This window comes from Arachis hypogaea, chromosome 19 (assembly GCF_003086295.3).
Source record: "Arachis hypogaea cultivar Tifrunner chromosome 19, arahy.Tifrunner.gnm2.J5K5, whole genome shotgun sequence".
In the NCBI taxonomy this organism is placed as follows: domain Eukaryota; kingdom Viridiplantae; phylum Streptophyta; class Magnoliopsida; order Fabales; family Fabaceae; genus Arachis; species Arachis hypogaea.
Genome location: NC_092054.1, coordinates 145,818,577 through 145,842,117, shown reverse-complemented (window position 1 = coordinate 145,842,117; position 23,541 = coordinate 145,818,577). Strand labels below are relative to the sequence as shown.

Here is a 23,541-nt window from a genome sequence, read left to right as displayed (position 1 = left end):
GGAAATTCCTAATTAATAAAATAGCATACTTTCTCGCAACTCGTTGGGAGACGACCTGGGACTCATACTCCCAGTATTTTTCTATTCTAAATTTTTGTGACACTCTTTTAAATTGGTGAGGCGGATTTTAGCTGGTTAAGAGCTATACTTGCAACGCTGTTCTATGATATTATAATCTCTTAATTGGCCTAACTTTTGCCACGCACCAGTTTTTGGCGCCGTTGCCGGGGAGTTGCAATTGTGTGCTAAATTATTAATTAGTGTACATATTTTTATTTTTATTTGCATATTTTATTTTTTTACCATGAGCTATATGTTTCTTTCCTTGAATGACGCGTTCACTGCATGATCTGAGCTTAACCGCGTTTGATCCTGAAATTGAAAGAACTATTTCACGTATTAGGCGAGCTCGATGCAGGTTAGCCTCTGAGGGTGGTGAAGTGATTGTTATCGATTCACCAGTCTCATCTGAGGGCGAATCTAAACCGCCATCTGAGAACAAAACAAGCTCCTTTACTACTGATTCAGTTGATTCACATGCAGATAACATAGCAGAACCTAGGAGGATTACTCTCCAGGAAGCTGGAGCCCCAGATTTTACACTGCAGCCATATCAAGTGCATCATCCAACTCTGGCTGCAGATTTTGAGCTGAAGACTGCATTAATCAACTTGATGCCCAAGTTTCATGGCTTACCTGCTCAAGAGCCTATTAAGCACCTAAGGGATTTCCAGACAGCCTGTTCTACTGTTAGGCGTCATGGTGCTAATGAAACTTTTATTCTGTTAACTGCCTTCCCGTTTTCTCTTGAGGAAAAGGCAAGGGAGTGGTACTACTCCCAACCTGAAGCAACTGTTACTAACTGGGATACGCTCAGGAGAGAATTTCTGGAGAAATACTTTCCAGCTGAAGTTACAGACAGACTAAAGAAAGAGATCTCATGCATTGTTCAAGGAGAATCAGAAACTCTCTATGAGTACTGGGAGCGTTTTAAGAACCTTCTGGATGCATGCCCCCATCATATGATTGACAGGCTAGTGTTAATCAGCTATTTCACTCAAGGCATGAAGCCTCGGGATAAAACCACACTAGATGGTGCTAGTAATGGTTCTCTAAAAAAGTACAAGACTGCAGATGAAGCATGGCAACTGATCAGCGACTTAGCTGAGTCTACTAGAAATCACAGGCACAGGAGCACCCACTCAAAAGCTGTTGCAGAAATCTCCTCCAACACTGAAACTTCTGCTCTTACACAGAGTATATGTGAAATGACCAACCTACTAAAGCAGATGCAGTTGAACCAACAACAACAAGCTCAGCCTGCCACACCACAACAAAGCCAACAGCTAGTCCCACAAAGAGTATGCAGAATCTGTGCTAACTACAGTCATTATACTGATGAATGCCCGCAGCTCCAACAAGAAGATAACACTGTGGCAGCTACACATAACTTCTATGACTGCCCGAATCAAGGATATAATCAACAAGGCGGCAACTACAACCAAGGAGGAAACTATAACCAAGGATTGCAGGACAACTCCAACCAAGGTTGGAGAGATAATTCCAACCATGGCTGGAGAGACAACTATAACAGAGGAGGCAGAGACAACAATGGAAACCAAAGGTGGAATAACAACAACAGACAGCAGAATTAGAACAAACCTTACAGAGCTCCTCACCTAAGACAGTCACAAGGACCCCAGCATAACCAACAACAAGTCCCACAGATCACTTATCCCACTTCCTCATCAAATGACGAGATGCTTCGTTCTCTTGCACAAGGACAACAAGACATGCAGACTACACTTAACTCCACTCTAAACGGTCTGAATGCCACTTTACAAGCTCTCGCCGCCTGGATAGAGTCACTACCTGCTTCCTCCAACCAACCTTTAAACTCCAGTGGAATTCCTTCTCAACCCTTACCTAACCCGAAGGGTGGCATCAATGCCATCACTTTGAGGTTCGGAACCACATTGCCAGAGAGGACCCAGGAGGAGCCAAGCCCAATAGAACACGCCCTAATTGAAGACTCAGTGGAAGTAGAAGATGCTGAAATGGAAGATGCTGAAAAGGAAGATGAAGTACAAGACAAGGTTGAAGAAGAATTAGCTCAGCCAAGGAATGGAGCACCAAAGTATACAGAAGCCGCAAGTAGCACTATCCCTATCCCATTCCCACACCTTGCAAGAAAGACTAGAAAGCAGACGGAACTTGATCCCAAAATGGTAGAAATTTTCAAAAAGGTTGAGGTAACTGTTCTCCTTTTTTATGTTATTCAGCAAGTACCTAAATATACAAAGTTTTTGAAGGATTTATGCATTCATAAGGATAAAATTAATGAATTAGAAACTATTCCTTTAGGTAGTTCTATATCTGCTTTAATGGGAAGTATACCTGAAAAATGTAGTGATCCAGGTCCATGTATGGTAAACTGTACCATTGGAGGTGTAATATTTTCTGATTGCATGTGTGACTTAGGAGCATGTGTTAGTATAATACCATTGTCTATATATGATACTCTAAGGCTCCTTCCCTTAAAAAGGTCGGCAGCTTGTTTTGTGTTAGCAGATAAAAGCATTATTACAGTAGTTGGAATTGCTGAAGATGTATCAGTAAGCATTAAGGGGCTCACATTTCCCATTGACTTCTATATCCTGGAAATGACCCCTAATGACTCAGGAAGACCATCATCAATCCTTCTTGGAAGACCATTCCTGAAAACTTCAAAGTTCAAGCAGGATGCATTCTCAGAAACTTACTCCTTTGAAATAGATGGCAGAACAGTAAGTTTCAGTTTAAATGAAGCTATGAAGCACCCTCCGGAAGATCATTCTATCTTCCAGTGCGATATTATTGATGAAACTATAGCTAAAGTTCACCAAGAAGAATTAGAAGAGAAGCACTTGGAGCAAAGTCCAAGTGTGGGGACACTCTCTGAACATAATGAAGACACCTTACCATTACCACCAGCCCCAGATAATCCAGAACCTAGCCATGAGCAGAAATTAGAATTGAAGCCCCTCCCTCCACAACTCAAGTATGCTTACCTTAAGGATAATCAGAAGTTTCCAGCTATCATTTCAAGGGAACTCACTTCTCAACAGGAAGAGCAACTGCATAGTGTGCTGAGAAAACATAAAAGAGCAATTGGATGGAGCTTGGCGGATTGACGATCAGATTTCCTCTCGGTAAAGAAATTCACAAATATATTATCGCATTGTAAGTATAGTTTCTAAACCAACAGAGAATCCTTTCGTGCAAAAGTTTTGTTGTCACAAGTAACAAACCCAATAAAATTTATAAACCGAAGTATTCAAACCTCGGGTCGTCTTCTCAAGGAATTGCAGGGAAGTATGATTTATTATTGGTTATGAAAAATAGGGTTTTTGGGTTTCAAAAGGTTTGAACAAGGAAAATAAATTGCAGGAATTAATAAATTAATATCTAATAAAACTCTTGGCAAGGTATGAAAATTTGGAAGTCCTATCCTAGTTATCCTTATCGATGGTGATGAGAATTGAGTTTTAATCCCACTTAGTAAACCTTTATTAAAGCAAAGGAAAGTCAAGTGGACTAATTAGTTTGATCCTCAAGTCCTAGTCAATTATCAATCACGATGAGTTTGATAACTCAAGAGTCTCCAATTAATTAATTAAAACCAAGAATATAAAAAGCTAAATAAGAATCATAAATCTGAAATACCTCAATTTATATTAAATAAAGAAAATCCTAACATGAATGGTTCGTAAGCCAATTTGGCAACATAAATAATCAACAAATAAAAGCATTAAAGTATCTGAAAGTAAAAGAGAAATATAAAGTAAAAGGAATATTGAACCTATGACTGAAGATGAATTGAACTAAACTAATAGAAATCCTAAAATCCTAAATCCCAAGAGAGAGGAGAGAACCTCTCTCTCTAAAAACTACATCTAATCCTAAAATTATGAATTATGAATGTATGATATCCTCCTTCCTTGATTCCTCCATTCTCTGGCTTATATTCTATGTTTCTGGATTCAGAATTGGGCCGAAAAAGGGTCCAGAAATCGATGGGGGCATTTTCTGCAAATTCTGGTGCGTGGCGTCTGTCACGCGTTCGCGTAGGGCACGCGTTCGCGTAGGTCACACGTTTGCGTCATCTGAGAGTTTCCCTTGTCACGCGTTTGCTTCGGTCACGCGTTCGCGTCGATGCCTTTTCGAGCTAGGCACGCGGCTGCGTCGTCCATGGGTTCGCGTCGCTGCCCTTTTCTTCAAAACTCCATTTTTGTGCTTTCCTTCCATTTTTGTATGTTTCCTTTCTGTCCTCTAAGCCATTCCTGCCTTAGGAGATCTGAGAAATACTTAACACACAAATCACGACATCGAATGGTGATAAAGGGTAATTAAAGTTAATATTTTTAAAGCATAGGAAACATGTTTTTCACATATATCACATAATAAGGAAGGGAAAGTAAAACCATGCAATTTACATGAATAAGTGGGTGAAGGATTGAATAAATTACTTAAATTGAGCACAAAATACATCATAAAATATGGGTTTATCAACCTCCCCATACTTAAACAATAGCATGTCCTCATGCTAAATCCAAGAGAAAGGGTAAAGTTAGAATGGTGGAAGCTCATGCAATGCATTCTATTCTAAATTCAAACTACCTACATGAATCATGCAACTTTAGTTATTATCCACCTATATATATAAAGCTTACATGTGGTTAATTTGTTTCATATTTTCAAGGAATCATATATACATAGCCAGACCCTAGATAATGTTAAAGCACTTTTACAATTGAGATGGGTAAAAGTATTTCACAAACCTGCAAGACAATTAACAATTAAGCAAAGATATATGGTGATGAGCTATTGAACCCTCACTGGATTTTTGTGTTTACTCTCTAGTCACTCAGTGTTTATTGGGTTAATCACTCTATTCTTTTTCTATCCTTGCTTTCTAAAACTTTATTCTTCATCTAACCAATCAATAATTATGGAATATAGACATACAAAAATCATGAGGTCTTTTTCAAGGTTGTAATGGGGCCAAGGTAAAGGTAAGGGTATATGTATAAGGCTAAGTGAGCTAACAAAGTGAATCCTTGACTAGTCTAAGATCTCACATAACACACATACTTTATATAATTTAAAGTTCTTTACCTAGCTTACCCAAACTTTTTCCCACTTTTGTGTTACATGCTCATGTATCAAATCTACTTTTAAATTTTGTCCCATGTGTATTGATTCTTTTTTTTTTTACACTCGGGGACTTTTTTTTGTATCCCCTTATTTAAATACTGAAAATATTTTTTTATTTTTTTTTATGCACATGGTAATTTAGTTAATTCAAATTCACATGAGCATGCTTCCCAAATTTTCAAAGAACTTATTCAATTCTAATTTCCCACTTTTTCTATCATCCCATGTTCCCATAGAATTTCCCACACTTAAATAATACAAAATATCTATGTTAAGCAAATCAAGGATTCAACTTGGAATTTTTATTTGTTTTTCTGGTTAAGGCTAGTAATGTGGTTATAGAACGAGAGGGGATTAAAAAGGCTCAGGGGGGCTAGCAAGGGTGATGAAAAAGGTAAGCTTATTTGGGATAAGTGAGGAAAAATTCAAATGATGGCCTCAATCATCTCTTGGTATGTATCTATATTCTATATTGGACATATAGATTAAAACAAAGTAAAGAACACCAGAATGAAAAAGAAGGGCAAAACACACATGAATGAAATTTATGGTTTGAATGTAACCATACAATTAAGCTCAAAACTCACAGGCTGTGTGTTCTCCAGCTCAAAAAATCATATATCAGTTATGTATGTCATGCAAGTGGAAATCAAGAGTTCCTATTATTCTCAATGTAAATCTTAGGGTGGCCCTTAAAATCTTAGTGTTCCTCCTTGAAGAAATGTTGTTAACTAACTAACATGTGATGCTATATATACAAGGTGTGTGGATGTTTAATTATGTTAAAGTCTCTAGTTTACTTCTTTTTTTATTTTCAATTAAATCAAACTATTATATGCTAAAAGGGTAAACTATACTAATTAATCCACATATTCTATAACTAATAAGTTTAGAGTTGAAAACTAAACCAAATGTCTAAGATATAAACTAAAGTGCAATCATGCGGAAATAAAGTAAAAATACAGCAAAAGAACAATATGCAAGTACTGAAAAATAAAAATAAAGATAAAAATACAGAAAAATAAACAAAATAAGATAGAAGAGTCTGTAGTGGTTCACCAAACAGATATGCCAAGGATGGCGACCTCCCCACACTTAAAATATAGCATCATCCTCGATGCTCACGCAAGCTGGGTGTGAAGAAGTGTCATCACCGGAAGGATGGGCTACTGGTGTCTCTGTGGTGGTCTGAGGGTCTGCAGGCTGGATAAGTGTAGGAGGATCTGTCTGCTGCAGTGGAGACGCTGACTGTAGAGGGATCTCTGGATCTGTGGCCTGTAGCTGGTGGTGCTCCTCATGATGTGGCGCAGCCTACTCTAGTCCTGCCTGCTCAGCCTGGGCATGTGTCTCCTCCTCATGATCGCTCGCCTCCGCCTCAGATGTATCAGAAGGGGTGTCAGGCTCGGAGGGGATGTCACTGCCGGATCGGATCATCAACTTAAGGTGCTCATAGCGCCGCTTGTTGCGACGCTCCATACGATCCAGGTGGGCGAAGAGTCGATGCACCAAATGATAAATGGGCTCAGGAGCAGGTGGATGTGCAGTGGATGGGGCTGGTGCAGTAGTGGATGCAGAAGGAGCAGCTGAAGATGTGGCTGTCTTAGCAGAAGCGGTGAGGAATGAGGGTCTGTAGCCTAAAGCCTGAAACTTCCTGTTGTGCGGGATGATCTTCTTGCAATCTGCAGCAGTTGGCTTCGCATCGACCAGCTCCCAAGGCACGTCAGCTCTGTGGCCTAGCTGGGGGATCAGATAAGGGAAAGGAAGGGTGCCTCTGACATGGACCCTGGCCATGTAATGCCTGATGAAACGTGGTAGATACAGGTCCTTACCCTCCATCACACACCAGATGATGGTGATCATAGCAGCGGGCAACTCTATCTCATGAGTGCTCGGCATCACATAGTTGCTCAGAATCTGGTGCCAGAGCCAAGCCTCATCATATAGGTAAATCAGCTTGATTCCCTTAGGCATCACTGTGTTCTTTCCCATGACCCAAGGGACAATAGGATCAAGGGCTATTCTATGCTTGACAGCATCCCAGTCAAATCTCATAAATCTCATATCCTCTTCAGCCTTTTGGTAACCGTCAGGCTTATATGACTTAGGCTGAAGGTGGAGGATGTCCTCAATAGCTTCCTCAGTGACCAAAATCTGTTTCCCTCTGAGGTGCACTGCATCCAGGGAAGTCTTGAAATAGTTACAGTAAAATTCTTTGACCCAGGAAGCATTGACCTCTGTCAAGTTTCTTTCCAAGAAGAACCAGCCTCTCTGTTTTATCTGTTCGGAGTTGTACTGCTGTAGTTCTTCTGGAATTTTTAGAGTTCTTTCCAGGTACAGGTTCCTGGAAGTGGCAAACACTGGATACTTTAGCTCACAGTATCTGTTTGCAAATTTAACTGGATCTGTGGCAGTGAGGAGCTGGTCAGCCTTCTCCTGCGGGGTAAAGTGCTTTTCCCGCCAGGAGTCGTCATGCAAAATGTCGAGGATGGACATAGAGGATTCGCCTCTTTTCCTTTTACCAGTGGTTGCTTTGCCTTTTCCTTTGCGTTGAGGGTCAAACATCCTGAAAAGCAGAAATTCCAGGATATAATTGAAGAACAAAAGCAGGAAAACAAGTAGGCAAATAGGATTTATCAATGTAATCATAAAGGCAAACAAGCAGTAGAATCATGAAATGAGTTAAATATATGTACATTTTGGACTGTATTTGTGTTAAAAAATCTGAGATGAAAAATTACAATCCAAAATATATTATAAGTAGAATTCATGTTAATTAGGAAAAACAAAGATTATGCCCTGAGTTAGAAAGTTAAAGTGGTTAGTGAGTAAGAAGGAGGTTAGAAAGTGGAAAGCAGTGAGTTAGTAAAAAGAAAGTTAAAGTAGGGGCATGATAATGGTTTCCTAGTTAACAATAAATTTCACAAGTTTAAAAAATAATCAACTCATAGTCAAGCAAGGATATCAGGTTATTGATGATAATTCATATAGATACAGGAGTAGCTAAAATTAAAATGAAATCATCAATAATGCAATTTATTAACCAGGGAATCGAAAGGAATAAGAATGCGAGCCCGTGCATTCATGCATTGGTTGTTTGTAGCGATGTAGTGAAAAATTCAAAATTGCCAAAACCAATGCATGAATGAAAAAAAAATGAAACCATTTGCAGAAAATTGGGCAGCATTCTGGCTAAAATTGGATGTTCCCGGAAATAAACAGCAGGAAAAATCAGTTCATATAAATTTAAATAAAGCTGCAAAGAGACACAAATAACATGAACATGAAGGAGCAGTGTAAGAGCGGCAAGAAACATGGAAGAACAGTATATGAACAATATAATCATCACAGCAAAATCAGAATTGCGAAATAGATAAAACAAGCAACAAGAACGGCGCAATTATCAGGTCTAAATCCACTAACCACATCCTAGCTACCTAATCACCTAAAATTCACTACAAACATGCATCTCTAACAATCCTAGTTTGAAAAGAATCAGAAAAATATGCAATTAACTACGGATGATAAGGTAATCGGTGTTCGGCGGAACCTGGTATGTAGATGAACAGAGGTGAGGGCAGAGAGATGGTGGTGGTGACATGGCGGCACTAGAAGGGAGCACGGTGGCGCGGTCGAAGGTGGCGGCTTAGGGTTGTTGGTGCTGTTGGGTTAGGTTTAAGGGAGGGGTGAGGGAGGAGATTAGGTCGAAGGTTGTGGTGGTGGGAGGCGGCGCTGTAGTGGCGGTTTGGTGGTTGGGGGCTTCGGGTAGGGTTTAATGGTGGAGGGGGGTGGTGATGGTGAGAAGAAGGGGGCGAGGGTGTTGTCGGCGGTTCTGGGTTGTTGGGGGTGGTGGTGGTTGGGTGGCAGAGGAGGGAGGGGGTTGCAGAGAAGAGAAGAAGAAGGGGGGTATGGGGGCGCGACGGGTAGGGTTTCGCGTGAAGGGGGTTAGTATTTTTGAATCCACGCGAATGCGTGGAGCACGCGATCGCGTGACTAGGGTGAAATGGGTTTGACGCGGTCGCGTGATTGACGCAATCGCATGGGTTGGGTAAAAGATGGGTGACGCGGACGCGTGAGGCACGCGACCGCATCGCTGTAAATTGTGCTAGACGCACACTTCCAGCGTCGTTTCAACGCAACTCTCTGTTTCCATTTAGGGGGCCATTATATCATGCGACGCGGACACGTCGCTCACGCTTTCGTGTGGGATGAGTGTTTTTCGAGTGACGCGTTCGCGTCAGGGACGCGAACGCGTGAGCCGTTTTATGCTAAACGCACACCAGCCGCACGATTCCCGCCCAACTTTTTGGACGTTGGATCTTACGCCGATTTCTACTCCACGCCCACGCGTGGCCTACGCGCTCGCGTGTGGTGATTATATATATATATATATATATATATATATATATATATATATATATATATATATATATATATAATGCAATTATGCAGTATGCAATATGCAGTGCTAATGTAGATACTATGAATAATTCCAAGTTCGATGAAAATAAAATAAAAACAAACAACACGAAATAAAATTGAAAAAGAAATGATCATACCATGGTGGGTTGTCTCCCACCTAGCACTTTTAGTTAAAATCCTTAAGTTGGACATTTGATGAGCTTCCTGTTATGGTGGCTTATGCTTAAATTCATCCAGAAATCTCCACCAATGTTTGGAATGCCAACAGCCTCCGGGATCCCAAACAAGGCACGCAAAGCCTTTGAGCAGCTTCAAACAGATTCTCAGGCTCCTGGGGTGACGCATGTCCGAATAGATTCCAGGGTCCCAAACCTTGCTTTTGCACCAGCCCTTGTCTGGAATTGTATTTTTCCAGCCGGGCGGTTTGGAAGTTGTATTCTCACCAAGATGACCAAACGTCTTCCAAGACCCATTCAATTGAGCTTGATACCAATCCGTGCACTTCGAATTGAAGCGTGGAACCTTATTGAATCTTGCACACCAGCTCTGAGTACGAGCCATTTCCCTCTTACTCTTAAAGCCACAGAGAGCTCTAAGCTGGCCATCTGTTTCAAGCAAACCATATTCAAGTGAAAAAGTAAAGACAAAGGTTAAGGATTGTACTCACTTGAAGCTTGTATTAGGTGGTAATGGCCTTGGGATAGGTGTTTTCAGTGGTTCTGTAAGCTCTACTCCCTTATATTCTTCTGTGAATTCCTCCACTTCTTTGCAAAATTCTTCAACTGCAACTGCATCTTGATCAAAGTCTTCTATGTCTTCCTCATCACTCAAGTCATAAGTTGGAGGTTGAGAGAAATCTACTTCGACATCATCTTCGTATTCACTTGGATAAGGTTCTTTAGGCTCAAGGAGTTTAGTTGCGGATGCAAGTTCGTGACTAGGAGAGCTTGATTCATGATCATCACTGCCTATGGAATCAACTTCTTGGTCTGTTCCATCCAATTTTTCACAAGGTATATGCATTGGAGGTTGTGCACTATCCTCCTTGGCATCAATTTCGAACTTCTCAGTGGAATCCTTTACAGTTCTCGATTCCCATGGAGGTTCAGCATCTCCTAAATCTTCAACCACTTCTTCCTCTACAACTATTATGGCTTCCTCCACTTGTTCCAATATAAAGCCATGCTCCTCATTGTCCACCGAAGTTTCTAGTGTCTCCTTCATGCTACGCTCTTCTTTTGATTCTCCACATGTAGCCATGGGAGTACTCTGAGTGCTCAGATGTTGGGAGCTAATTTATTTACCACCTCGGTTAAGGCAGTAGTGAGTTCCAGCACGTCCCTTTGCATCTTCACTTGCCCTTGAAGAAGAACACGAAGTTTGTCATCCATTGGAGATTGGGGTGGATATGAGGGTTCATTGGTTGGGAGAGAGGGCTCATAATACAGAGGTGGTTCTTCTTGATAAGGATATGGGGATGGTGAATGTTGCGGTGGTGGTTCTTGGGAGTAATTAGATTGGAATTGTGGTGGATAAGGGTCATACGGTGGTGAATGGTGAAAAGGAACTTGTGAGTGTGGTGGTTCAAAGCTATGTTGAGAGGGTGGTTCATAAGCACAGTGTGGAACTTGTTGGTAACTACAAAGGGATCCACCGTATCTATTGCCTTGGCATGCATTGTAGAATGGTCATCGTCTGTGATACTGTGGAGGGTGTTGTTGCCTAAAGGGTTGATCAAGTCCTCGTGGCTTCATCCATCCTTGATTGCTCTAACCTTGATGCATGTTCCTGCTATAGCTTTCATTCCCTTCAACAATTTTAGAACCAAACTCAAAGCGAGAGGGGTGAGAACTCATGGTAGCTAATAAGAATTAAAAATGAAAACAGAAACAAATAAACAGGCAAAAGAAAAATATTTACAATAACCAATAATAAGGCACACATTTGCAATTCCCCGACAACGGCGCCATTTTTTGACGATCGGATTTCCTCTCGGTAAAGAAATTCACAAATATATTATCGCGTTGTAAGTATAGTTTCTAAACCAATAGAGAATCCTTTCGTGCAAAAGTTTTGTTGTCACAAGTAACAAACCCAATAAAATTTATAAACCGAAGTATTCAAACCTCGGGTCGTCTTCTCAAGGAATTGCAGGGAAGTATGATTTATTATTGGTTATGAAAAACAGGGTTTTTGGGTTTCAAAAGGTTTGAACAAGAAAAATAAATTGCAGGAATTAATAAATTAGTATCTAATAAAACTCTTGGCAAGGTATGAAAATTTGGAAGTCCTATCCTAGTTATCTTTATCGATGGTGATGAGAATTGAGTTTTAATCCCACTTAGTTAACCTTTATTAAAGCAAAGGAAAGTCAAGTGGACTAATTAGTTTGATCCTCAAGTCCTAGTCAATTCCTAAGAAAGAACTAGAGTTATTGGAATTCAATTCAATTAGTAAAAATAACAATTATCAATCACGATGAGTTTGATAACTCAAGAGTCTCCAATTAATCAATTAAAACCAAGAATATAAAAAGCTAAATAAGAATCATAAATCTGAAATACCTCAATTTATATTAAATAAAGAAAATACTAACATGAATGGTTCGTAAGCCAATTTGGCAACATAAGTAATCAACAAATAAAAGCATTAAAGTATCTGAAAGTAAAAGAGAAATATAAAGTAAAAGGAATATTGAACCTGTGACTGAAGATGAATTGAACTAAACTAATAGAAATCCTAAAATCCAAAATCCTAAGAGAGAGGAAAGAACCTCTCTCTCTAAAAACTACATCTAATCCTAAAATTATGAATTATGAATGTATGATATCCTGCTTCCTTGATTCCTCCATTCTCTGGCTTATATTCTGTGTTTCTGGATTCAGAATTGGGCCGAAAAAGGGTCCAGAATTCGCTGGGGGCATTTTTTGCAAATTCTGGTGTGTAGCGTCTATCACGCATTCGCATAGGTCACGCGTTCGGGTCATCTGAGAGTTTCCCTTGTCACGGGTTCGCTTCGGTCACGCGTACGCGTCATTTACGTTCTGCTCAAGGCACGCGTCCGCGTTAGTCACGCATTCAGGTCGATGCCTTTTTGCACTAGGTACGCGACTGCGTCGTCCATGGGTTGGCGTCGCTGCCCTTTTCTTCAAAACTCCATTTTTGTGCTTTCCTTCCATTTTTGTATGTTTCCTTTATGTCCTCTAAGCCATTCCTGCCTTAGGAGATCTGAAAATACTTAACACACAAATCATGGCATCGAATGGTGATAAAGGGTAATTAAAATTAATATTTTTAAAGCATAGGAAATATGTTTTTCACATATATCACATAATAAGGAAGGGAAAGTAAAACCATGCAATTTACATGAATAAGTGGGTGAAGGATTGAATAAATTACTTAAATTGAGCACAAAATACATCATAAAATATGGGTTTATCACGGATATAGTAGGCATCAGTCCTCAAGTTTGTGAGCACAGAATATATTTAGAAGAGGAAGCAAAACCTGTCCGTCAACCCCAAAGAAGATTGAATCCAACCATCTTGGAAGTTGTCAAGAAAGAAGTGACCAGGCTACTTGAAGCAGATATCATTTACCCCATCTCAGACAGTGAATGGGTTAGTCCAGTACAAGTAGTGCCCAAGAAGTCTGGAGTCACAACAATAAAGAATGAGCATGGAGAACTCCTGACAACTAGAGTGCAGAATTCATGGAGGGTTTGCATTGACTATAGGCGTCTCAACCAAGCTACTCGCAAGGATCATTACCCCTTGCCATTTATTGATCAGATGCTCGATCGCCTGTCAGGTAAATCTCATTATTTCTTTTTAGATGGTTATACAGGATATTTTCAAATTCATATAGCTCTTGAAGATCAGGAAAAGACTACTTTTACATGTCCTTTTGGAACGTATGCATATAAAAGAATGCCTTTTGGCTTGTGTAATGCACCTGCTACTTTCCAAAGATGTATGATGAGTATCTTTTCAGATCTTATTGAGAACTGTATGGAAGTATTTATGGATGATTTTAGCATATATGGTGATTCGTTTGACCTTTGCTTGGATAGTTTAGCTAAAGTATTAGACAGATGTGTTAGTTCAAACCTTGTATTGAATTTTGAAAAATGTCACTTTATGGTAAAACAAGGGATTGTTCTAAGACATGTTGTCTATAAAACTGGTATTTCAGTAGATCCAGCAAAGGTAGATGTCATTTCTAGTTTACCTTACCCCTCCTCTGTGAGGGAAGTCCGTTCGTTCCTTGGCCATGTAGGTTTTTACAGGAGATTCATTAAGGACTTCAGTAAGGTAGCATTACCCTTATCCAGACTGCTACAGAAAGATATTGAGTTTGAATTCAGTGAAGATTGCATGAGAGCGTTTGACAAGCTAAAGATCGCCCTGACTCAAGCCCCAATTGTGAGAGGACCAGACTGGAGCCAGCAATTTGAAATTATGTGTGATGCCTCCAACCATGCAGTAGGAGCGGCACTGGCTCAACGTGAAGCTAAGGATCCTTTCGTAATCGCTTATGCATCTAAATCATTAGATGCTGCTCAATCTAATTATACTACTACTGAAAAAGAGCTTCTTGCTATCGTTTTTGCTCTGGATAAATTTCGAGCCTATTTACTTGGTACTAAGGTAGTAGTGTACTCAGACCATGCAACTCTAAAATATTTATTAGCTAAAAAAGAATCCAAACCAAGGCTAATACGATAGATACTGTTGCTACAAGAATTTGATTTAGAAATTAAGGATAGGAGTGGTAATAAGAATTTAGTGGCAGACCACTTGAGTCGCCTGGAGCACATCAAGGATGACTCCACTCCTATCAATGATACTTTTCCATTTGATAGTTTGCAAGCAGTATCCGAAGTAGTTCCTTGGAATGCACTTGTAGCTAATTATCTGGTTAGCCATACATTCCCTCCAAATTTTAATAAACATCAAAGGGACAAGCTAAAAAGCGAGTCTAGATATTATATATGGGATGACCCATATTTATGGAGGTGTGGTGCTGACCAGATAATTAGAAGATATGTACCCTAAACAGAATTCCAGTCCATTTTAGAGGCATGCCACTCTTCTGAGAGTGGATGACATTTTGGCCCCCAAAGAATAGCTAGAAAAATCTTAGACTGTGGATTCTGGTGGCCCACCCTTTTTGAAGATGCTGCTGAATTTTGTAAATCTTGTTCCCCATGCCAAAGATTTGGTAATATATCCAAGAGGGATGAGATGCCTCAACAGATTATGCTTTTCTGTGAAATTTTTTATGTTTGGGGCATTGACTTCATGGGTCCATTTCCAAATTCTAATGGTTACCTTTATATACTGTTAGCTGTAGATTACGTTTCTAAATGGGTGGAAGCAATTCCTACCCGTACCGATGATGCTAACACTATCGTTTCCTTTGTTAGAAACCATATTATCTGTCGCTTTGGATCACCACGAGCAATCGTGAGCGATCAAGGCACCCATTTTTGTAACAGGAGACTAACAGGATTACTGAAGAAGCATGGGATTGTTCACAAAGTAGCAACCTCTTATCATCCTCAAAACAATGGACAAGCATAAGTATCTAACAGGGAGATTAAACGCATTCTGGAGAAAATAGTAAAGCCTCATAGGAAAGACTGGAGTGCAAGGCTACAAGATGCACTCTGGGCATATAGAATAGCATACAAAACACCCATCGGGATGAGCCCCTTCCACTTGGCATACGGAAAGGCTTGCCACCTCCCAGTAGAGGTGGATGGTGCATGAAATTGTGATCATCAACAATGGCGCCAAAGGACTTAGATCTCTTAAACGTGAATCACACTTTGTCATAATTCCGCACAACTAACCAGCAAGTACACTGGGTCGTCCAAGTAATACCTTACGTGAGTAAGGGTCGATCCCACAGAGACTGTCGGCTTGAAGCAAGCTATGGTCACCTTGTAAATCTCAGTCAGGCTAATTCAGATGGTGATGGAGAATTGATAATTAAAAGATAAATAAAACGTAAAATAAAGATAGAGATACTTATGTAATTCTTTGGTTGGAATTTCAGATAAGCGTATGAAGATACTTTGTTCCTCCTGAACCTTTGCTTTCCTATTGCCTTCTTCCAATCATTCATACTCCTTTCCATGGAAAGCTTTATGTTGGGCATCACCGTTATCAATGGCTACTTCCCGTCCTCTCAGTGAAAATGTTCCAAATGCGCTGTCACCGCACGGCTAATCATCTGTCGGTTCTCGATCATGTTGGAATAGGATCCATTGATCCTTTTGCGTCTGTCACACGCCCAACAATCGCGAGTTTGAAGCTCATCACATCCATCCCTTCCCAGATCCTACTCAGAATACCACAGACAAGGTTTAGACATTCTGGATCTCAGGAATGGCCAACAATAATTCTAGCCTATACCACGAAGGTTCCAATCTTAGATTAGAAACCCAAGAGATACACATTCAAGCTTGTTTGCATGTAGAACGGAAGTGGTTGTCAGTCACACGTTCATAAGTGAGAATGGTGATGAGTGTCACATAATCATCACATTCATCATGTTCTTGGGTGCGAATGAATATCTTGGAGAAGAAATAGACTTGAGTTGAATACAAAAACAATAGTACTTTGTATTAATTCATAAAGAACAGCAGAGCTCCACACCTTAATCTATGGTGTGTAGAAACTCCACCGTTGAAAATACAAAAGTGATAATGGTGTAAGCATGGCCGAATGGCCAGCCTCCAAGGTCTAGGGACTAAACGTCCAAAGATGAAAATACAATAGTATAAGGTCCTATTTATAGAGAACTAGTAGCATAGGGTTTACAGAAATCAGTAATTAATTCAAAAATCTTCTTCCGGGCCCACTTGGTGTGTGTTTGGGCTGAGCATTGAAGCTTCCATGTGTAGAGACTTTTCTTGGAGTTAAATGCCAGCTTTTGTGCCAGTTTGGGCATTTAACTCCAGCTTTTGTGCCAGTTCCGGCGTTAAACGCCAGAATTCTTGAGCTGACTTGGAACATTGTTTGGGCTATCAAATCTCGGACAAAGTATGAACTATTATATATTTCTGGAAAGCCCAGGATGTCTACTTTCCAACGCAATTGAGAGTGCACCAATTGGGCTTCTGTAGCTCCAGAAAATCCACTTCAAGTGCAGGGAGGTCAGAATCCAACAGCATCTGCAGTCCTTTTTCAACCTCTGAATCAGATTTTTGCTCAAGTCCCTCAATTTCAGCTAGAAAATACCTAAAATCACAGAAAAATACACAAACTCATAGTGAATTCCAGAAGAGTGATTTTTATTTAAAAACTAATAAAAACATAATAAAAACTAACTAAAATATACTAAAAACAATGCCAAAAAGCGTATAAATTATCCGCTCATCACAACACCAAACTTAAATTGTTGCTTGTCCCCAAGCAACTAAAAATCAAATAGGATAAAAAGAAGAGAATATATAATGAATTTCAAAAACATCTATGAAGATCAGTATTAATTAGATGAGCGGGGCTATTAGCTTTTTGCTTCTGAACAGTTTTGGCATCTCACTTTATCCTTTGAAGTTCAGAATGATTGGCTTCTATAGGAACTCAGAATCCAGATAGTGTTATTGATTCTCCTAGTTAAATATGTTGATTCTTGAACACAGCTACTTTATGAGTCTTGGCCGTGACCCTAAGCATTTTGTTTTCCAGTATTACCACCGGATACATAAATGCCACAGACACATAACTGGGTGAACCTTTTCAGATTGTGACTCAGCTTTGCTAGAGTCCCCAATTAGAGGTGTCCAGAGCTCTTAAGCACACTCTTTTTGCTTTTGGACCACGACTTTAACCGCTCAGTCTCAAGTTTTTACTTGACACCTTCACGCCACAAGCACATGGTTAGGGACATCTTGGTTTAGCCGCTTAGGCCAGGATTTTATTCCTGTGGACCCTCCTATCCACTGATGCTCAAAGCCTTGGATCCCTTTTTATCACCCTTGCCTTTTAGTTTAAAGGGGTATTGGCTTTTTCTGCTTGCTTTTCTTTTTCTTTCTTTTTCTTTTCTCTCTTTTTTTTGCCTCTTTTTTTTTTGCAAGCTTTTCACTGCTTTTTCTTGCTTCAAGAATCAATTTTATGATTTTTCAGATCATCAGATAACATTTCTCCTTTTCCCATCATTCTTTCAAGAGCCAACAATTTTAACATTCTTTAAACAACAAATTCAAAAATATGCACTGTTCAAGCATTCATTCAGAAAAACAATAGTATTGCCACCACATCAAAATAATTAAAATGTTTTAAAATTTGAAATTCATGCACTTCTTTTTCTTTTTTAATTAAAAACATTTTTCATTTAAGAAAGGTGATTGATTCATTTTCATAGCTTTAAGGCATAGACACTTAGACACTAATGATCATGTAATAAAGATACAAACATAAATAAACATAAAGCACAATTTTTGAAAAACAGAAAATAAAGAACAATGAAATTAAAGAACGGGTCCACCTTAGTGATGGCAGCTTGTTCTTCCTCTTGAAGATCTTATGGAGTGCTTGAGCTCCTCAATGTCTCTTCCTTGCCTTTGTTGTTCCTCTCTCATGGTTCTTTGGTCTTCTCTAATTTCATGGAGGAGGATGGAATGCTCTTGGTGCTCCACCCTTAGTTGTCCCATGTTGGAACTTAAATTCTCCTAGGGAGGTGTTGATTGGCTCCCAATAGTTTTGTGGAGGAAAATGCATCCCTTGAGGCATCTCAGGGATTTCATGATGAGGAGTTTCTTCATGCTCTTGGTGAGGTTCTCTCACTTGCTCCATCCTTTTCTTAGTGATGGGCTTGTCCTTATCAATGAGGATGTCTTTCTCTATGTCAATTCCAGCTGAATTGCAGAGGTGACAAATGAGATGAGGGAAGGCTAACCTTGCCATAGTAGAGGACTTGTCCGCCACCTTGTAGAGTTCTTGGGATATAACCTCATGAACTTCTACTTCCTCTCTAATCATGATGCTATGAATCATGATAGCCCGGTCTATAGTAACTTCAGACCGGTTGCTAGTAGGAATGACTGAGCGTTGGATGAACTCCAACCATCCCTTAGCCACGGGCTTGAGGTCATGCCTTCTCAGTTGAACCGGCTTCCCTCTTGAATCTCTCTTCCATTGAGCGCCCTCTTCACATATGTCCATGAGGACTTGGTCCAACCTTTGATCAAAGTTGACCCTTCTAGTGTATGGGTGTACATCTCCTTGCATCATGGGCAAGTTGAATGCCAACCTTACATTTTCCGGACTAAAATCTAAGTATTTCCCCCAGACCATTGTAAGCCAATTCTTAGGATCCGGGTTCACACTTTGATCATGGTTCTTGGTGATCCATGCATTGGAATAGAACTCTTGAACAATTAAGATTCCGACTTGTTGAATGGGGTTGGTGAGAACTTCCCAACCTCTTCTTCAGATCTCATGTCGGATCTCCGGATATTTGCCCTTTTTGAGCTTAAAAGGGACCTCGGGGATCACCTTCTTCTTGGCCACAACTTCATAGAATTGGTCTTGATGCACCTTTGAGAGGAATCTCTCCATCTCCCATGACTCGGAGGTGGAAGCTTTTGCCTTCCCTTTCCTCTTTCTAGAGGTTTCTCCGGCCTTTGGTGCCATTAATGGTTATGGAAAAACAAAAAAGCTTTAGCTTTTACCACACCAAACTTAGAAGGTTGCTCGTCCTTGAGCAAAAGAAGAAAGAAGAGAGTCGAAGAAGAAGAAATAGAGGAGATGGAGGGGGCTTTGTGTTTCGGCCAAGGGGGAGAAGTAGTGTTTAGGTTGTGTGAAAATGAAGGAGTGAAGATGGGTTTATATAGGAGTGGGGAGGGGGTATGGTTCATCCATTATGGGTGGGTTTGGGTGGGAAAGTGGTTTGAATTTGAATGGTGAGGTAGGTGGGGTTTTATGAAGGATGGATGTGAGTGGTGAAGAGAATGGTGGGATTTGATAGGTGAGGGGTTTTTGGGGAAGAGGTATTGAGGTGATTGGTGAATGGGTGAAGAAGAGAGAGAGAGGTGGGGTAGGTGGGGATCCTGTGGGATCCACAGATCCTGAGGTGTCAAGGATTTCTCATCCCTGCACCATGTGGCGTGCAAAACGCCCCTTGTTGCCAATCATGGCGTTAAACGCTAGGCTACTGCCCATTTCTGGCATTTAACGCCAGCTTCTTGCCCATTCCTGGCGTTAAACGCCAGTCTGGTACCCATTTCTGGCGTTTAAACGCCAGTAAGTTTCTCTTCCAGGGTGTTCTATTTTTCATTCTATTTTTCCTTTTGTTTTTGCTTTTTCAATTGTTTTTGTGACTTCACATGATCATCAACCTATAGAAAACATAAAATAATAAAAGAAAATAGAAATTTAACATAGATAATTAAAGATTGGGTTGCCTCCCAACAAGCGCTTCTTTAATGTCAATAGCTTGACAGTGGGCTCTCATGGAGCCTCACAGATGTTCAGAGCAATGTTGGAACCTCCCAACACCAAACTTAGAGTTTGAATGTGGGGGTTCAACACCAAACTTAAAGTTTGGTTGTGGCCTCCCAACACCAAACTTAGAGTTTGACTGTGGGGGCTCTGTTTGACTCTGTATTGAGAGAAGCTCTTCATGCTTCCTCTCCATGGTGACAGAGGGATATCCTTGAGCTTTAAACACAAGGGAGTCTTCATTCACTTGAATGATCAATTCTCCTCTATCAACATCAATCACAGCTTTTGCTGTAGCTAGGAAGGGTCTGCCAAGGATGATGGATTCATCCATACACTTCTCAGTCTCTAGGATTATGAAATCAGCAGGGATGTAATGGTCTTCAACCTTTACCTAGACATCCTCTACAAGTCCATAAGCCTGTTTCTTTGAATTGTCTGCCATCTCCAGTGAGATTCTTGCAGCTTGTACCTCAATGATCCCTAGCTTCTCCATTACAGAGAGAGGCATAAGGTTTATACTTGATCCCAGGTCACACAAAGCCTTCTCAAAGGTCATGGTGCCTATGGTACAAGGTATTGAGAACTTTCCAGGATCTTGTCTCTTCAGTGGTAATTTCTGCCTAGTCAAATCATCCAGTTCTTTCATGAGCAATGGAGGTTCATCCTCCCAAGTCTCATTACCAAACAACCTGGCATTTAGCTTCATGATTGCTCCAAGGTACTTAGCAACTTGCTCTTCAGTAACATCTTCATCATCTTCAGAGGAAGAATACTCATCAGAGCTCATGAATGGCAAAAGTAAATTTAATGGAATCTCTATGGTCTCTGTCTGAGCCTCAGATTCCCATGGTTCCTCATTAGGGCACTCCATGGAGGTCAGTGGACGTCCATTGAGGTCTTCCTCAGTAGAGATCATTGCCTCTTCCTCTTCTCCAGGTTCGGCCATGTGAGATGTGTTTATGGCCTTGCACTCTCTCTTTGGATTCTCCTCTGTATTGCTTGGGAGAGTACTAGGAGGGAGTTCAGTAATTTTCTTACTCAGCTGACCCACTTGTGCCTCCAAATTTCTAATGGAGGACCTTGTTTTAGTCATGAAACTTTGAGTGGTTTTGATTAGATTAGAGACAATGGTTGCTAAGTCAGAGTGGCTCTGTTTAGAATTCTCTGTTTGTTGCTGAGAAGATGATGGAAAAGGCTTGCTATTGCTAAACCTGTTTCTTCCACCATTATTGTTGTTGAAACCTTGTTGAGGTCTCTGTTGATCCTTCCATGAGAGATTTGGATGATTTCTTCATGAAGGATTGTAGGTGTTTCCATAAGGTTCTCCCATGTAATTCACCTCTTCCATTGCTGGGTTCTCAGGATCATAAGCTTCTTCTTCAGAGGAAGCTTCCTTAGTACTGCCTGTTGCTGCTTGCATTTCAGACAGACTCTGAGAAATTATATTGACTTGTTGGGTCAATATTTTATTCTGAGCCAATATGACATTCAGAGTATCAATCTCAAGAACTCCCTTCTTCTGAGTTGTCCCATTATTCACAGGATTCCTTTCAGAAGTGTACATGAATTGGTTATTTGCAACCATTTCAATGAGTTCTTGAGCTTCTGCAGGCGTCTTCTTCAGATGAAGAGATCCTCCAGCAGAGCTATCCAATGACATCTTGGATAGTTCAGACAGACCATCATAGAAAACCTCTATGATGCTCCATTCTGAAAGCATGTCAGAAGGGCACCTTTTGATCAATTGCTTGTATCTTTCCCAAGCTTCATAGAGGGATTCTCCTTCCTTTTGTCTGAAGGTTTGGACTTCCATCTAAGCTTGCTCAATTTTTGAGGTGGAAAGAACTTTGCCAAGAAGGCATTTACTAGCTTTTCCCAAGAGTTCAGGCTTTCTTTGGGTTGTGAATCCAACCATGTCCTAGCTCTGTCTCTTACAGCAAAAGGGAAGAGCATAAGTCTGTAGACTTCAGGGTCAACCCCATTGGTCTTGACAGTGTCACAGATTTACAAGAATTCAGCTAAGAACTGATGAGGATCTTCCAATGGAAGTCCACGAAACTTGCAATTCTGTTGCATTAGAGAAACTAATTGAGGCTTAAGCTCAAAGTTGTTTGCTCCAATGGCAGGGATTGAGATGCTTTTCCCATAGAAGTCGGGAGTAGGTGCAGTAAAGTCTCCAAGCACCTTCCTTGCATTGTTGGCATTGTTGTTTTCGGCTGCCATGGCTTCTTCCTCCTTAAAGAGCTCTGTTAGGCCCTCTAGAGAGAGTTATGATTTAGCTTCTCTTAGCTTTTTCTTCAAGGTCCTTTCAGGTTCAGGATCAGCTTTAACAAGGATGCCTTTGTCTTTGCTCTTGCTCATATGAAAGAGAAGAGAACAAGAAAGTATGGAATCCTCTTGAGGAGGAGTGTTAGTCCCTTAAATAGAAGGATGTGAGAAGAGGGGAAGAATTTTCGAAAATAAATTAAAAAGATTTTGAAATAATAAAAAAAATTTGAAAATTTGATTGAGATTTTCAAAAATTAAGATTGGGAAAGAAATTAAGTGATTTTTGAAAAAGATTTTAAAATTAGAAATAAAAAAGATATGATTGAGAGTTAATTTTGAAAAAGATGTGATTGAAAAGATATTATTGAGAAGATATGATTGAAAATCAAACTAAAAAGAGAAAGTTTTAAAATTAAAGTTGATTACTTGACTAACAAGAAATTAGAAGATATGATTCTAGAATTAAAACTTTTGATCCTTTCTTAATAGGCAAGTAACAACTAGAAAATTTTGAAGTAAATCATTAATTATAACAAGGATTTTCGAAAATAATAAAAAAATGGAAAGAAATTGATTTTGAAGAGATATGATTGAAAAGATATGATTTGAAAAAGATTTTATTTTGAAAAATTATGAAAATTTGAAAAAGATTTGAATTAAAAACAAAATCTTCCCTCTAGTGTCATCCTGGCGTTAAACGCCCAGAATGGCATCCATTCTGGCTTTTAACGCCCAAAATGCTACCTTTTTTGGCGTTAAACACCCAGCCAAGTATCATGATATAAGTTGTAAGCAGTTCTTATTGTCTCAGCCTAAAACCTCGCCAATTGATCTTTACGGCGCTTCCTCTATCAATTGGATCTTTTATCCATAGAAAAACGCCAGTTTTCCTTCTTCACTGGGCGTTTTGAACGCCCAGCTTTTTCTGTTTGATTCATCTGCTGAATGTTCTTAATCTTCAATTCTCTGTATTATTGACTTGAAAAGACATAGTTTTGAGAATTTTTTTGAATTTTTCAATGATGAGAAACAATCAAAATATAATTAATCTTAGGAAACTCGAATCAAACAAACAATGCATGCAGGACACCAAACTTAAAAATTTTCATATAAGAGACACTAACAAATTGAGAATGCATATGAGAAACAACTAAACACACAAAACAAAGGAATTTAAAGATCAGAGCAATGAAATCATCAA

At 39.9% G+C, this 23,541-nt stretch overlaps 1 non-coding gene across 1 annotated transcript; it reads right to left on the bottom strand.

Annotated features, from left to right (window-relative positions):
• Positions 1 to 920: 920 nt before the first annotated feature.
• LOC112780191 (small nucleolar RNA R71) lies at positions 921 to 1,028 on the bottom strand. The gene has a single exon (XR_003191044.1). It is a non-coding gene; the product is annotated as a small nucleolar RNA R71 (small nucleolar RNA).
• Between the last annotated feature and the right edge of the window lie 22,513 nt (positions 1,029 to 23,541).